The sequence below is a fragment of the Pleurodeles waltl genome, chromosome 1_2, assembly GCF_031143425.1.
Source record: "Pleurodeles waltl isolate 20211129_DDA chromosome 1_2, aPleWal1.hap1.20221129, whole genome shotgun sequence".
Classification (NCBI taxonomy): Eukaryota; Metazoa; Chordata; class Amphibia; order Caudata; family Salamandridae; genus Pleurodeles; species Pleurodeles waltl.
The window spans coordinates 178,183,013-178,196,619 of NC_090437.1; the positions used below are offsets into that span (position 1 = coordinate 178,183,013).

At 44.1% G+C, this 13,607-nt stretch overlaps 1 protein-coding gene across 1 annotated transcript in view; it reads left to right on the plus strand.

Annotated features, from left to right (window-relative positions):
* CFAP299 (cilia and flagella associated protein 299) overlaps positions 1 to 13,607 on the plus strand; it is a 1,354,103-nt gene that overhangs the window by 447,792 nt on the left and 892,704 nt on the right. The window lies entirely within an intron of this gene.

Below are 13,607 nucleotides of genomic sequence, written 5' to 3' on the forward strand. Positions count from 1 at the left end.
AGCAGCTACGTCCTAAAGCACCCACAATGTAAGACAAGCAGGAAAGAAATAATAAAGTAGTCCCTGAAACCAAGAGATAATGATCCAGAGTGTGAATACACTGTACTTAATCCCTGCTCCATGGGAGGAACGAAAGAGAAAAAAGAGAGACAAAGAGGCAGGACTGACCACTGGCAAGCAAGGATTTTTAAAGGGCACTGAAACAAACAAATGAACAGTAGGGAAGCCGGCATTAAGCCCACAGGAGAATTATACTAAAGTATATATGAGGTCGTAATGCATAAGCTTGACCTAAAAATCATCCTGTCTGTGTCTATGGATTTGTTCTACCCCATACTCAAAGGTACAGCTTCTAGGAGGTGGCTGAACAATGATAATGCTAATGAAGGCCCAACCCATGTGAGTGTCTGATATTCAGATTGGTCTCTGTCTCACATACTAATTGTGATTGGTGGGTCTTATCTGCAAGCATACATACCCCAGCAGCACACTGTTTTATAACTTTTAGGAGGTGGCTGGACAATGATGCAAGTGTCTGATATTCGGTTGGTCTCTGTCCCACATACTGATTGTGATTGGTGGGTCTTATCAGCAAGCATACAAACCCCAGCAGCACACTGTTGTATAGGACCGCACAGGTCATGTGATGTGTAGCTGTAGGATAAACACCAATGTGATGACCCGAGACAGATGGACTTGAAGCAGCAGAGCTAACTGTATGAAGCATTGCAACAGCTGTTGAGTTTCAGAACCTGGATGCCTTGGTTTCCCAACAGCTTCCAGTGAATGACAAGAATTGCTAGGAGTTCTGGCTATGCTTTAGTAAGAGTCCTTGGGCCAAGGCTTTTAAACAGGATGTACTCGAAGACTTAAAGTCTATCTCATTCTCTTTCTTTCTTTTACTCAATATTTTCCTCTTTCCCCACCGTTTATCTCTCTTTCTTAATTCATGTTTTTGTATGCTTTGCTTCACCTCTTCTCTCCAACTATACTCTCTTTCTCATTGTTTACACTGCCAGTCTAACAGATCTGCATTTGTTGTCTTTCTAATACATGTAGCTTCACTTCTGAACCTGAATCTGAGCTGCAAGTGCTGTGTCTGCCCTCTTCTGACCCCTTGCTGACCCTATGGCCTGCTCCCTGTGTCCCTGCCGTGAGGCATCACCAGGGCACATAACCCCTGCAATGAGGCATCCCAAGGGCACGCACTTGATCGGCTCCGCCTTTGGCTACTGTGCTCTCCCGCAAGAATATTTGGGAACAAATGGGAAAAACTGTGCATTCTACTACACATTTTTCATTATATATTCAATTGGATTTATTTTTGAACTCGGACAAGCCGGAGGTCCTCATCCTCGGATCCACCCCGTCCACCTGGGACGACTCCTGGTGGCCCACAGCACTAGGAACCCCACTGACACCGACCGACCAAGCTCGCAACCTGGGCTTCATCCTCTACTCCTCCCTCACCTTGTCTAAACAGGTCAACGCAGTTTCCTCCTCCTGCTACAACACACTCCGCATGCTCCGGAGAATCTACAAGTGGATCCTGACAGAAACAAGAAGAACAGTGACACAGGCCCTCGTCAGCAGCAGGCTGGACTATGGCAACGCACTCTACACAGGCATCCCAGCAAAAGACCTACTACGCCTCCAACGCATCCAAAACGCCTCCGCCCGACTGATCCTCAACGTACCCCGCCACAGCCACATCTCCCACCACCTGAGAAACCTTCACTGGCTCCCCGTGGACAAAAGGATCACTTTCAAGCTTCTTACCCACGCTCACAAAGCACTCCACGACACCGGACCAGCCTACCTAAACAACAGACTCAGCTTCTACACCCCCACCCGTCAGCTCCGCTCCTCTAACCTCGCCCTCGCCATCGTTCCCCGCATCCGAAGAAAGACCTCCGGAGGCAGATCCTTCTCATACCTCGCCGCCAAAACCTGGAACACCCTCCCCACCAACCTGCGACAGACTCAAGACCTACTCACCTTCAGAAGACATCTCAAGACCTGGCTCTTCGACCTTTAACACCAGCTCCCCCCCCACCCAGCGTCTTGAAACCCTCATGGGTACGTAGTGCGCTTTATAAATCCAATGATTGATTGATTGATTGATTGAAGCACAGTAAATGATGACCTTACGCACCAGGTTACAGAAATCTTTATTGGGGTTCTTCAATGATTCCCTCATGATCACCCTCTAGCAGTGCCTCACACTTCTCCATAGCCCCTCTCTCACATGTAATTCATTTATTTTATAGCACCTCTCTTACCATTGTAAGTTCTTGGAGCACTTTACATCACAGCTACATACAGAGACAATGAATCACATGTGTGTAAATCATTGTCTAGAAAATCTTGTCAAAGGGAACTACAAGGTGTAGGATTCATGTCAGCCATAGTGGTACGCATTTTTTAAGAGTGCTTGGTCTGGAGAAGCATAAACTCAGGATTCAGAACTTAACACAGTGGTTAGGGTTGACTTCACTAATAATTTATTTCTACCCAAACAACCCCTTTTTAGCAAAATTAGAAAAATCAAAGACTGGGCAAAAACATAACTTTCTAACCCGTAGGATGCAGTTTGCATGCAGCTCGTTGATGGCAGTTCATAGCTCACTGTACTAGATTATGATTGTAACTTATGATCTGCACAGTAAGAAAAGGAACTCTGGGACAAAAGCAGTGTCTCACTGAGCTATACACACAAAATACTGTTTTGTGATTTGCATAGTATACGTTCTTTGCAGTAGGCACATTAAACTTCAGCCCTAGCTTAGATGCGTCAAACCTGCCACTAGACAAAACCCCAATCTCTCTGCAGCAGGTCCATTAATCACCAGAGTTATCTCTGTACTTTTATTGTTGCATCAAAACTGTTGGATATACAAGGAACTCTGCAGCGCTTCTAAAACTGCTGAACGGCTACAACACCCGCTACACAGTCAAAAAAGACCCCCCTATCCTTCCAGTGTTCTGGGGAAATGCACAGCGCTGCGAACCCGGCCTTGATAACATTAAAAAGCAGTCTTGGGTTATGGAAAATTAACAAAACATGAGAAAAGGATATTTTCTCATTGAATATGTTACATACAGCGCGGACCGTTTATTAATTACTACTTTGGTGAGTAGGTGCACTGACTATATTGAGTTTAAGAGGCCCCTGAATCTCGGGGATGGCCAGCACTGGGTGAAGGTATTATCCACTCTATAAGGAGGCAGGTGCGATCTGTAGATGTTTTGCAGAAAAGGGATCTGGCTTGTATTTTGATGATTCAGAGTACCTCAGTTCTAAAAAAGTTTTGAATGCATTACAAAGCGTGCACATCGTGAGATACCCCAAACATTTATTATATGAGGTAAGCAGGAGGTGCAAGAAAAGTGCTATACCCTAGGAGCATCCAAAGCCCAGTCTGGCTGTGGTTATTTTAAAGAGTGGACAATAATCATTCGGACAGCTGCTCTGTCAAGCTAGACTTAGAAAAAAAACCATAATAATGGAGCTACCCCGATTTAAGGGTGGCAAATTGACATAGGTACTTCAGGTTACATTTGGCACAGTTTACCTTAGACTGAAACAGGTATTTAATCTCCTAAAGCTTCTCTTATCCACTCCAGGTTATCTGTTTTCCACAAGATGCTCCAGGATTCCACCTCTTCCTCAAAACCTTTAGGGGTGAGGGAGTGGGCTGGTAAGTGACTCTGCACCAAAGCACCTAGAGGGGGGTTTAGTGGGGTATGCTGCAGGTTGTGGAGTTCTGTGTCTCACTCAGATACCTTTTTCAGACTTTTTTAAAGTGCAGAAAGCCATGAAAAGGCTGTGAGAGACAGCACAATGGCAGGCTGCCAGAGGAGGGTGTATGGTCAAGTGCTTCTAAAGTCAGGCCATTGCTGGTTTAAATAATATTGGGTTTGTCTTGAACTTCCATATATAAAATGTTATGTAACATCAGTGCCAAGATTATTGTAATACCGTCAATACACCCTCAGCCCCAAAATGTAGTATTCTGCAGCAAGCAGCAGATCTAGTCTTTCCATTCTCTGTGTCTCTTTAGTCTCAGATCCCAGCACAACATTCGGGTTTGCCTTTGGTTACTCTTTATGGTCGAGCGCCCAAAGCGCTCTGTCCCTGGTGTAATCTCCCTATGGGCTTTTAACCACGCCCATGAGTTTAGTTGGTTTGTGGGCTTGCCTTTTAAAATTCGCTTGATTTCATTGGTGAAAGGCATGCATAGGTCAAGCCTTTTCCGGTTTTTAGTTCTCCTCGAGTGCACCGGCCAACTTTTTCTGCAAATGCATATAGTTTCGGGCCTACTTTTTCTTTTTATTTCCCACGCATTGCGATCCCACTAGGCAGTAATCGAGCCCTTTGCATGACATAGACCCTGTTACATGGATAATTGCACTTTTGCCAGTTACATGGATAATTGCACTTTTGCCGATACATTTCACTGCGAGCTAAATTCTGTTTCCTTTTGTGTGTTTGCTTCGCACTCATGGCGTCCATCGGCTTGCTTATGTGAAACTGTTTTACTTTTCATTTTATGTGGCAAGAAAAGTCCGGTTAGGAGTTTAGAACGCTAATAGCTTTAACTTGAGGAAACGTGAGACCCATTGCATTGCGAATGCTTGTCATATTACTGCTCTCCCTGTGTCTGCCTCAGAATATGCACTGTGTCCATTCCCTGTTTGCATTTGGTTCACAAACCCGTTTTTGTCCCTTATTTAACGCTTCATGACTAAGCGCAGATGTTCCCATGGGCTGAATTAGGTCCATCCATTTCCTGTAGTTACAGATCGTTCTTTACTCACAGACCTGCCGTCTTTCTTACTGTAGTTTACCACTGCTGTAACTTTGCCTATCTCCTAGAGGGTATTGTTCTTGTCACCATTGTTTCTGCTGGAGGCCAGCCGATTCATTTAGTTCCTTTTCTTCAGTTACCACTTATTTACTCACTGATGGTGCCAGGACTCACTATGCCAAAATCTCTGTATTTGCGTCCACCACCACCTAGAAAGGTACACTATTTACATTCCTGCACAATTGCCACTATTATAGGCATGTGATTGCAGACGTGTGCCTAACTCTTCTCAGAGGCACCAAAAAGCTTCCATTGACAAATGAGAAAATCTGCCAAACCACAATGGCCTTCCAACCACACTGGTGCGTTAGTGTATTTCACTTTTCCTCAGCTTTGTCTTCCATTTCATTGGCATCATTGTGTCTGCTAGACCTGTTGTTGGCCTCATTGTCCAGAGAGGGTCACTTTAGCCAGATGTTGTAAGCTGTGGTAAAGCAAAATTATGTACTGCGCTTCTTGTGAGTGAAGAGTAAAAAGTGAGCTTCCTTTTTTGGAGGTGAAATTGTTGCAGCATTTCAGGCTGTGTGAATTTGTGGAAGCTCCAACTGTTAGCCATGACGTACAAGTCATCAGGGGTTAGATTAATGCATTTTAGTGCTGGTATATACACTGCAGCACTAAAATGCATTAGTCGTGCATAACAGCTCCTCTGGCCCCAGATACGAGGTGCTCAACGAGCTGCATAACAAAAGTAGCCACTGTGCTTTGGTTTGCTCTAGCTGCACTGCAGCTGTCTGTCCGAGCTCTAACTCACTCAGAGGGTCTGGGAGGGGTGAATCTTGAATCTACAAAGTGTCACAATTGTTGTTACAGTGAGCTTACATTGAGTGTGTGGCTTCTGCCATTTGTACCAAGCACAGCCTCTCTGAGCCTTGAGGTCATCCAGTGATAGTGTGTGAAAAAACAACAGCCATATAGGGACCACAGACTGCGATTGGCCCGGGAGGTGGCAGCTCTTTGTTTTTAGGTCGAGCCTAGGCAGCACGCATGCGCTGTCTTGGGAGACATGATGTATCTCCTCTGCGAGCTTTGTGCACACCCATCGTTTCTCAATGATCCCTTGTGCCCCTTGTATAGTCTTGCTTTTCCATGGTCCCTTTGTTGTCTTTGTCCCTCCTTTTTGGTGTTTGGTTCCCTACCATGGAGACTACCCCTGTTTCCTGTGATCTTACTCTTTTGTTTATTCATAATTTGTCGATGCACAATTTTTTTTACTTTTGGCATCTTTATCATTGCAGTTGCACCTGTTTTGCCAGGTTTCTCTGGAGCGCAGGAGGCATTACAGCCCCTCCTACTCCTCCTTGTGCCTGGTGCTTTTTACCCTCTAGTGCAAACTCAACCTAAGGGTATTGGAGCTCTTAACATGATTGTTTTCATGGGGCGATTAGGTGATTTGCTTAATACTTGTGTTTTTGAGCCGATGCAGAGACTCAAACCTGGCCACCCTGGCATTGAACACCCCGGCATTGAACACCTCGGTGCTTACAAAAGAATTGAACGCCTGGCCTGTTCCCAGTCATAATATATGTCACTTCTTCTGGCAGTGACGATTGTGGACGAATGTACTGAGCTGTTTATCATCGTCAACTTTACCGATAAGAAAAGAAGGAATAATGTGACTTACGCTTTCAGTGATTCTAAGGCAGTTCAGGGGCACCCACAAAGGGTAATGCTTGTCCAGATTTTCACTCACATTTTGAACAGCTACAAAAATAAACACAATTAAGCAGTGTTATCTGTTGTAAAATAGATATGTTGAACATGAAGCGGTTAGACTCTTATTTGAACTAGAGCTAATCATTTTACTTTCACTGCTGAATCAGAACGCCACACCAGTATGACCTTTCAGTTACAGCCAAAGTACGCAAGCTGTTTGCTCTTCTCGAAGTATTTCAACTCGTGGGATTGCTCATCACGCCCCAGAGCAGTCTCTCACTCTACCTTGTTTAACAAAGCGATATGACGCGGTCCACGTTGTCCGCGTAATAGCACTTTTTCCCCCCTTCCCCATCCTCCTGCATCCTATGTCTGCTCCCCTCTACCATCTATCCTCCTGACCCTGTTTACTCTCTCCCCAGTAACCTTCCTACCTCCCGTCCATTTCTTCTCCCCTCCCACTGGGAGAAGTGAAAACAGAATGCTATAAAGAAGCCAGCGCTGGCCGCTTGATAGTGATTTTTTCTAACAGTCCGATTACCCACCCCTACCCGATTGCACCTGTTTACTTTCTGTGTATGTTGATAGGCTGTTTTTACGAGTGCGAGGTGTATTACGGAAGTGCGCTTGAAACAGCACAAAGATGTGGCTGCCCCACTGACATTTTTTAAATATTTGAAAAATTCTTTCCACAGGTGTACTCCTAAGAGCTGTGTGTGCAGTCCTTCCCTCATTCGAGGACTGTCGGAAATACATGACTCGTTTGTGCACTGCGAAGAAACTTTAGGCATCTCTTTCTTGGAGGAGCTTGATTGTCGACGATTGATTTGCGTGGACTTAAGGGTATTTCTTCCCACCAGTAGCGTTTTTGTACTGGGTTATTTTATTTTATTAGTTCTATAAAGTGCTTGGTGTTAATTTATAGCATGTTTTGTTCAAGCTTGTGCTTGCTGGCCCCGCCTCACCTGCCACAGACCCCCTCATCTCACATCATTTCACATTCTGTCTTGTTTCACTTGTTGCTCTTCAAAAACAATTTTACCCTTTATAAAATGTATGTCCTTGCAGTTTTGAATTTGTATTCCCCATGTAGACCAAGTAAATAGTTCTGAAAGCAAAAAAGTAGTAGCCCTTTGAATGTAAGCAGTGGAAGCATACAAGTCATCCAGTCAAAAGTGCTGGACCTGGGTCTTTTTGCATGGGTTAGCCTCAAACTTTTTGCCTTCATCTTCCTGTTTTTCTGACCCTCTTTTTGTTGGCTTTGGGACTCTGGGCACTTTACCACTGCTGACCAGTGCTAAAGTGCATGTGCTCTCTTCTTTAAACTTAGCATGATTGGCTTACACATCTTTGGCCCATTTAATTTACCAGTATGTCCCTTGTACAATGGCATTCCCTATACCTAGGGCCTGTAAATTAAATGCTACTAGTAGGCCTGGAGCGCAGCTTGCGCCACCCACAGAAGTAGTCTTTCAAACCTGTCTCAGGGATGCCACCACAGGGCCTGCATACACAGTTTACTGCCACATTGATTTGGCATCTAAAGTTACTTGTCAAGCTGGAACTCCCCTTTTAGTATATATAGGTCACCCCTAAGGTAGTCCCCAGGAAGCCCTATGGGCCGGGTGCTATCTAGAAGGCAGGACATGTACCTTCATTGTGTGGCATGTTCTGTTAGTGGCAAACAGCCTATTTGGTTTCTCACTTCTGTGAGACCTACTCCTCACATGGGCTTACTAGCCCTTACTAGCCCTTAAAGGTACTTAAGTGGTAACTTTTCCGTGAGGAGTTGTGTGGGATTATTTGGTATGTTTGGAATTGTAGTGAGAAATCCTGCTTCTTGGTGTAGGTGGATTTTTCATTATTATTGTAGAAATGCCACTTTTACAAAGTGGATATTTCACTGTGTTTATGACTCTTGTACTTTGCAGCCTGACTCAAATCCAGGTCTAGGGTAGAGTGACAGCTAGGTTTTGTGCATACTTTCCCGACAGCCATAACAGGGAGAGTGGAGGTGTAACAGGATTATATCTGCATACTGAATGGTCTTCTTGGGCTGGGAGAAAGGGAGGCGGGCACACTTTCATTTGTCAAGGCTGTGTCCTGCCCTCAGACAAAGGGCTTGTTTACCCCCTAGTGATGTCTGGAGCCAGGGTTGGGGTTGAAATGGGGTGTTGTGCACTTCTAAGTTTGTTTTAAAGTTCCCCCTGGATCAGAAACATTTCGAATATAAGTACATGGGGCTGTGAGCACATGATTTTAGACACTGCGTGGGAGTTGTAACAAGACGCTGCTGGCTCTGCATGCTGCACCAAAGGACTGCTGTGTTGCCAGAAAAGATCACCACTTGGACTATCCTGCTTTGTTGTGCAGAGCTGCTTACCTGCTTGGCTGCTAGGCTAGGGACTCTGCCACTTTGCTCGACCCAATGTGCTGGTCTGCTACCTGCCTTCTTGTGCCTTGTGCTCCCCAATGTTCTCAAGGGATTGGTGGCTGTCCCTTACCACTTCGGGGGGATTTGTAAGGATTTCAGTGACAGCGCCGAATAGGCTGTGGGACCGGAGTTCGACTGCCTAAAACTTCAAGTTCAGTATGTGGTCAGCACTGCATAAGGTCCTGTGTGCCCGCCGATGTGTGGGAGGCATGTCTTGCCTAGGGAGAGCAGCACCAGGGGCTGAGCTACACCGGTACTGCATGACAAGCACCTTTCCCTTCGGGGCCCCAGGATCTGAGCGGTATCCATCCTTTCCCCTTCACCACCTTCCCAAAGAGAGAGTCATCGACAGCAAGGGACAACCCCAGAGAGGAGCACCTTGGTGAAGGCGTGAACGCGGTGCAGCAACCCTCCCTACCCCTGAGAGCCGCATAGTAGCATGACTCCCCTGCTGTTAAACCAGGTACAGGGCTTGGTAGGGGCAGTGAGGCTGACCCACAGAAAGGGTGCGTGGAGCTTCTCTGCACTCCCCCCACCCTCGGTTAAACTACTCACTAGTGCTGTTAACTCTGGCTGCTCTCTGGTGTGGGGGAGTTTTGGGCTTCACGCTAGGCAAGGCCTCAGAGCCAGAAGGCTTGCCTAAGAGTTCCATATTTCCCCTAGTTGGAGAGCCACAGCGGCCTATCAATATTCTACAAGTGGGAAACCTGGCGAGATCTTCCCGCCAACGTGAGAAGTTTGTGGGCCCTCTCCCATCCTCTTGTGACAAACCTCTGGGGAGGCATCTACGGCTCCATGAACGGGACGGGAGGGAATCTTCAATGGAGGACCCGGCCCTGCTGAACCCCTCAGTATCGTAATCAAGGTTGTAGGTGGGCAGGTGGCCCCATAACCTACATTTGGGTGAACAGTTCACTGCATGACATATAATATAAGCACAGTTGTGCTATATCTATGTGTTGATTACAGTTGTGGGCTTTATTGGGTAATTTCCGTGCCTTATTCGTTACATGCTGCATTTTGTGTTCTGAGGTGGACGTATGTGGCTGTAGGCCTTACACTGGTAAATAATCCAGGATATACTGGGTAACCTCCGGGAATGGGGCTGGGATAGCAGCACCATAAAAGATGACCTTCACTTTGTCAGCAGAAACTAACTTTTATTTGTGCAAAAGCATTTTTTGGCATGCAGAGACCTAGCAGTAAATGGCAGCTTCTGAGTACCCAAAAATTAAAAAGAAACATTTTATATAAAGAATTGTGAAGGGTGGGAGCACAACAGAGGAACAGGTAAAGAGGGGGTAGGTCAAGCAGAGGGTGGTGGGTGGAGTCAAGGAAGTAATGGAGGCCTGCTAAAGGTCTTTTTGGAATGTGGAGCAACCTGGCAGAAAGTGACAGCTGCCAGGCCCTCCCAAAAAAACAGAAAATTAAAATTTTTATTTAAGGGACCACAATGAGTAGGGGAGCAACAGAGGAGTGAGTGGCGGTTGGTTAACGGGAAAACAATGGGGACAGGTTTTTGAGGGGAGTACCTAGCACACGAAAGAGAGTAAGAAAACACATGCATTATCAAGGTGTGGTGAATGAAAAAAGAAAAGAAGTAGGGCCAGATGTAGCAAAGGTTTTTCCCCGTTCTGCATCTATGGGAAAAAGTGTTCGTACATATGGCCCGTAGTTCCTTAAATGTGGTTCATCCAATCAAAAGGATGGTAAAGAGACTAGCTCCAGGTGAAGGACAAACAGAAGAAGAAGAAAGAAAGCCATTGACTAAGAAAAAAGCAAATGAGAGTGACGATAAGGCCAACCAAGGGTAAGCAGTTGTGGGGGGGGTGGGTGAGGGGGGACTCCAAGTCCACTGTAAGTTTTTATTATATCCACAAGAGGTTTTTCGCAGACAGATAAAGTCCGTCTATGGGTAAGACCTAAAAACATGCTCCCGGCTTTGCGCTAAGCCAGCACAGCTGTTCATGATGTGGTCCCTCCACATCATATGTCCATCATACATTAGCAAAGTCTTATAAGAAGTTTGTGCCTCTGTCCTTGCTGTCCTCGGTCTGTGAACCTACACATATATGAAATATTGTAGAGTGATAACAGTGATACCTAGCTTTTTATTTCAAAATAATATTTTGAAATATCTAAATAAGCTTCGTCAAGGTATAACCTTCAAGTATTCTTAAAAAACAAACTAATGGGGAAATAGGTCTAGATTTTAAGAAAAATTGTAGATTTACTCCAGTGGGTTTATGACAATGTGGAGTGTAGGTTTTTTTCGGAAATCACTGAATATTCCATGAGTGCTCATGAGAAGATGAGATAGTCACAGTTTCCAAGATGTAGTTCAAGAATTCGTCTGTGAGTTATGACAATGGAGTAGCATTTTCACATGTGTAGTGTACAAATTAATCATGTGTAATTGCTGAGTTTTACTCATTCCCAACCATGGATACAGATTTACTCCTGTTTTGGACGGAGTACATTTCTGATAATATTTGGGGTGGAATTGCACCTCGAAAAATTGTGAATACCTACATACCCATGACTTGGATGGTGTTCCCAACATGGTAAGGTATTTCCACACCGCAGCTCGGACAGCACATTTACTACCATATAGCTTTGCCCAATTCTTATGTGAAGTTACAAGTTATAACTGTGTGGCTCTTCTGAATAAACACTTTTACATGATGCTATTTGCACATCCATCTAAGTTAAAATAAGTAATACATCAATAGATAAACAAACCTATGTATTAACATGCATAAATAAACAAACACATGAATTAACAAACAGATAAATAAGCTGGTTCTTGGCCACTAAGCCAGGCTGGTGGGCCTTGGAAGGGAGATAGTCAAGAGACAGCTGTCTGCCACAAGGCCTCACATAAGCCTTTCAGCTCTGGAATGGTATGCATGTAGTTCGATGTCAGAATATTGTAGTCTTAAATAGTGTCGGACAAAAATCTGTGTTTTAAGAATTGTTTATAAATATTTGGTCCTATTGGGTGTAGAGATTTTCTATTATTATTGAGCAATATTTTTATAAACATTTTGGAAACAATATTCATGTGAGACAATATTCTGACTATTGTATTATGATGCCATACCCATTTATGTATAGGCACTTGTTGTGCGAATAGACTGTAAAAAGACAGGAGCCCGGAATTACGACTCATGATGCAGTGAAGCAAGATGTTTGTGGGTGGTACATGTTATTGTGTGGAGTTGCAGTATTCTCTAAGAGGTGGGTCTTCAGCATCTTTACAGCCATGTGTAGGGTACATGCCATGTTTAGAGTCCCAGATGTTGAAAGAAGACTGTGTAACATCCTCCTGTCAACATGCAGCAGAAGTGTGCAGCTGTGAGCTTGTACTCTCTTTGAGAACTTGACCTAACAATTTAGACTGCGTGGCAACTGTTGAGGCGGAGCGAAGCCTGGATGGCATAGGGCTGATTTCCCTCAGTAGTGGTATTGATTGGCTAAAAATCAGTCATTTGGAATATATGGCTAGTTAAAGGAAGTTCCAGTAGTTAAGAACTGTCGGTTGAGGCATTTTCATCAAGCACTTACCTACTGTTGCAGTGAAAGGGGTAGGGGTGCCCATGGAAAGTCATTTGACTGCTCCACACTGCTTATCTCGAGGCATGAAAAGGCTTACAGCACGTTTTAACTGATATCTATGCCCTTCTAGAGATGGAAGGTTACTTGCAGACCTCTCTTCCCTGGATTTGTCCATTCACATGGTTATGCTCTTGAGGGAGAGTTTTTGATGCGCAAAAGAAAAAATGTTGTACTCTGATTCTCTTTGCTCCATTGAGTGTAGTAGTGCGACGTAAATCTATTTTACCATACCTTCCGAAAGAGGTAGAGCTCATTGTATGTTAAATATTATACACAGAAATATAGCCTGAGGTACATACAATGTCCTGAGTATCATTTCCAGAAAATTCATACCATTGGTTGCATATTTTATTTTATTAACTCTAGCTGGGCAATATTTCTGTAAACAATATTTAGGACATGATATTTGTGTCAGACAATATTATCACAAAACAATATTCTGCCTCCTCGCCCTACTCCTTAGTTCTGTATTGGTTATTATTGTGGAGTATTTCAGAAGATATACCTAATTGTATCCTTGTGCATATTGGAAAGTCGTTTAAGAAGTACTTTTCATAGTTTTAACTTTTTTCATTAAAAAAGTGTCATTTCTTTCAGCGATGTCACTCACTGTTTTTCTATTGGGTAAACTGCCTGTAAATCATTGGAGTCATGCTATTTAATCCAGTTTTTGCAAAAAAACGTGTCGAAATTCATAGGTGGACACCCAGGAGTGAACCTGATCAACTTTTTTGTAACTGTCAACAAACTTAACAATTGGAAGGAGTTTTGGTTTAAAGAAGGAAAAATAGATAAATATATTTGCTTATGGGCTCATTCACGATGTTTATTTTTGCTTATGGAAGAAAGGTTTTGTGAATCAGGGCCATGAGTAAGTATTCCTTACTCTTTGAAATTCATGAGAAAGTCACATCTAAGTCTGGAGTGAGACACCAGTAGCCACATAAAATGATTTAGACCTGAACATTGTTTAGTCATTCACAGGGTAGATACAAACAATATCTACTCAAAGAAAAAGCTTTGTGAAT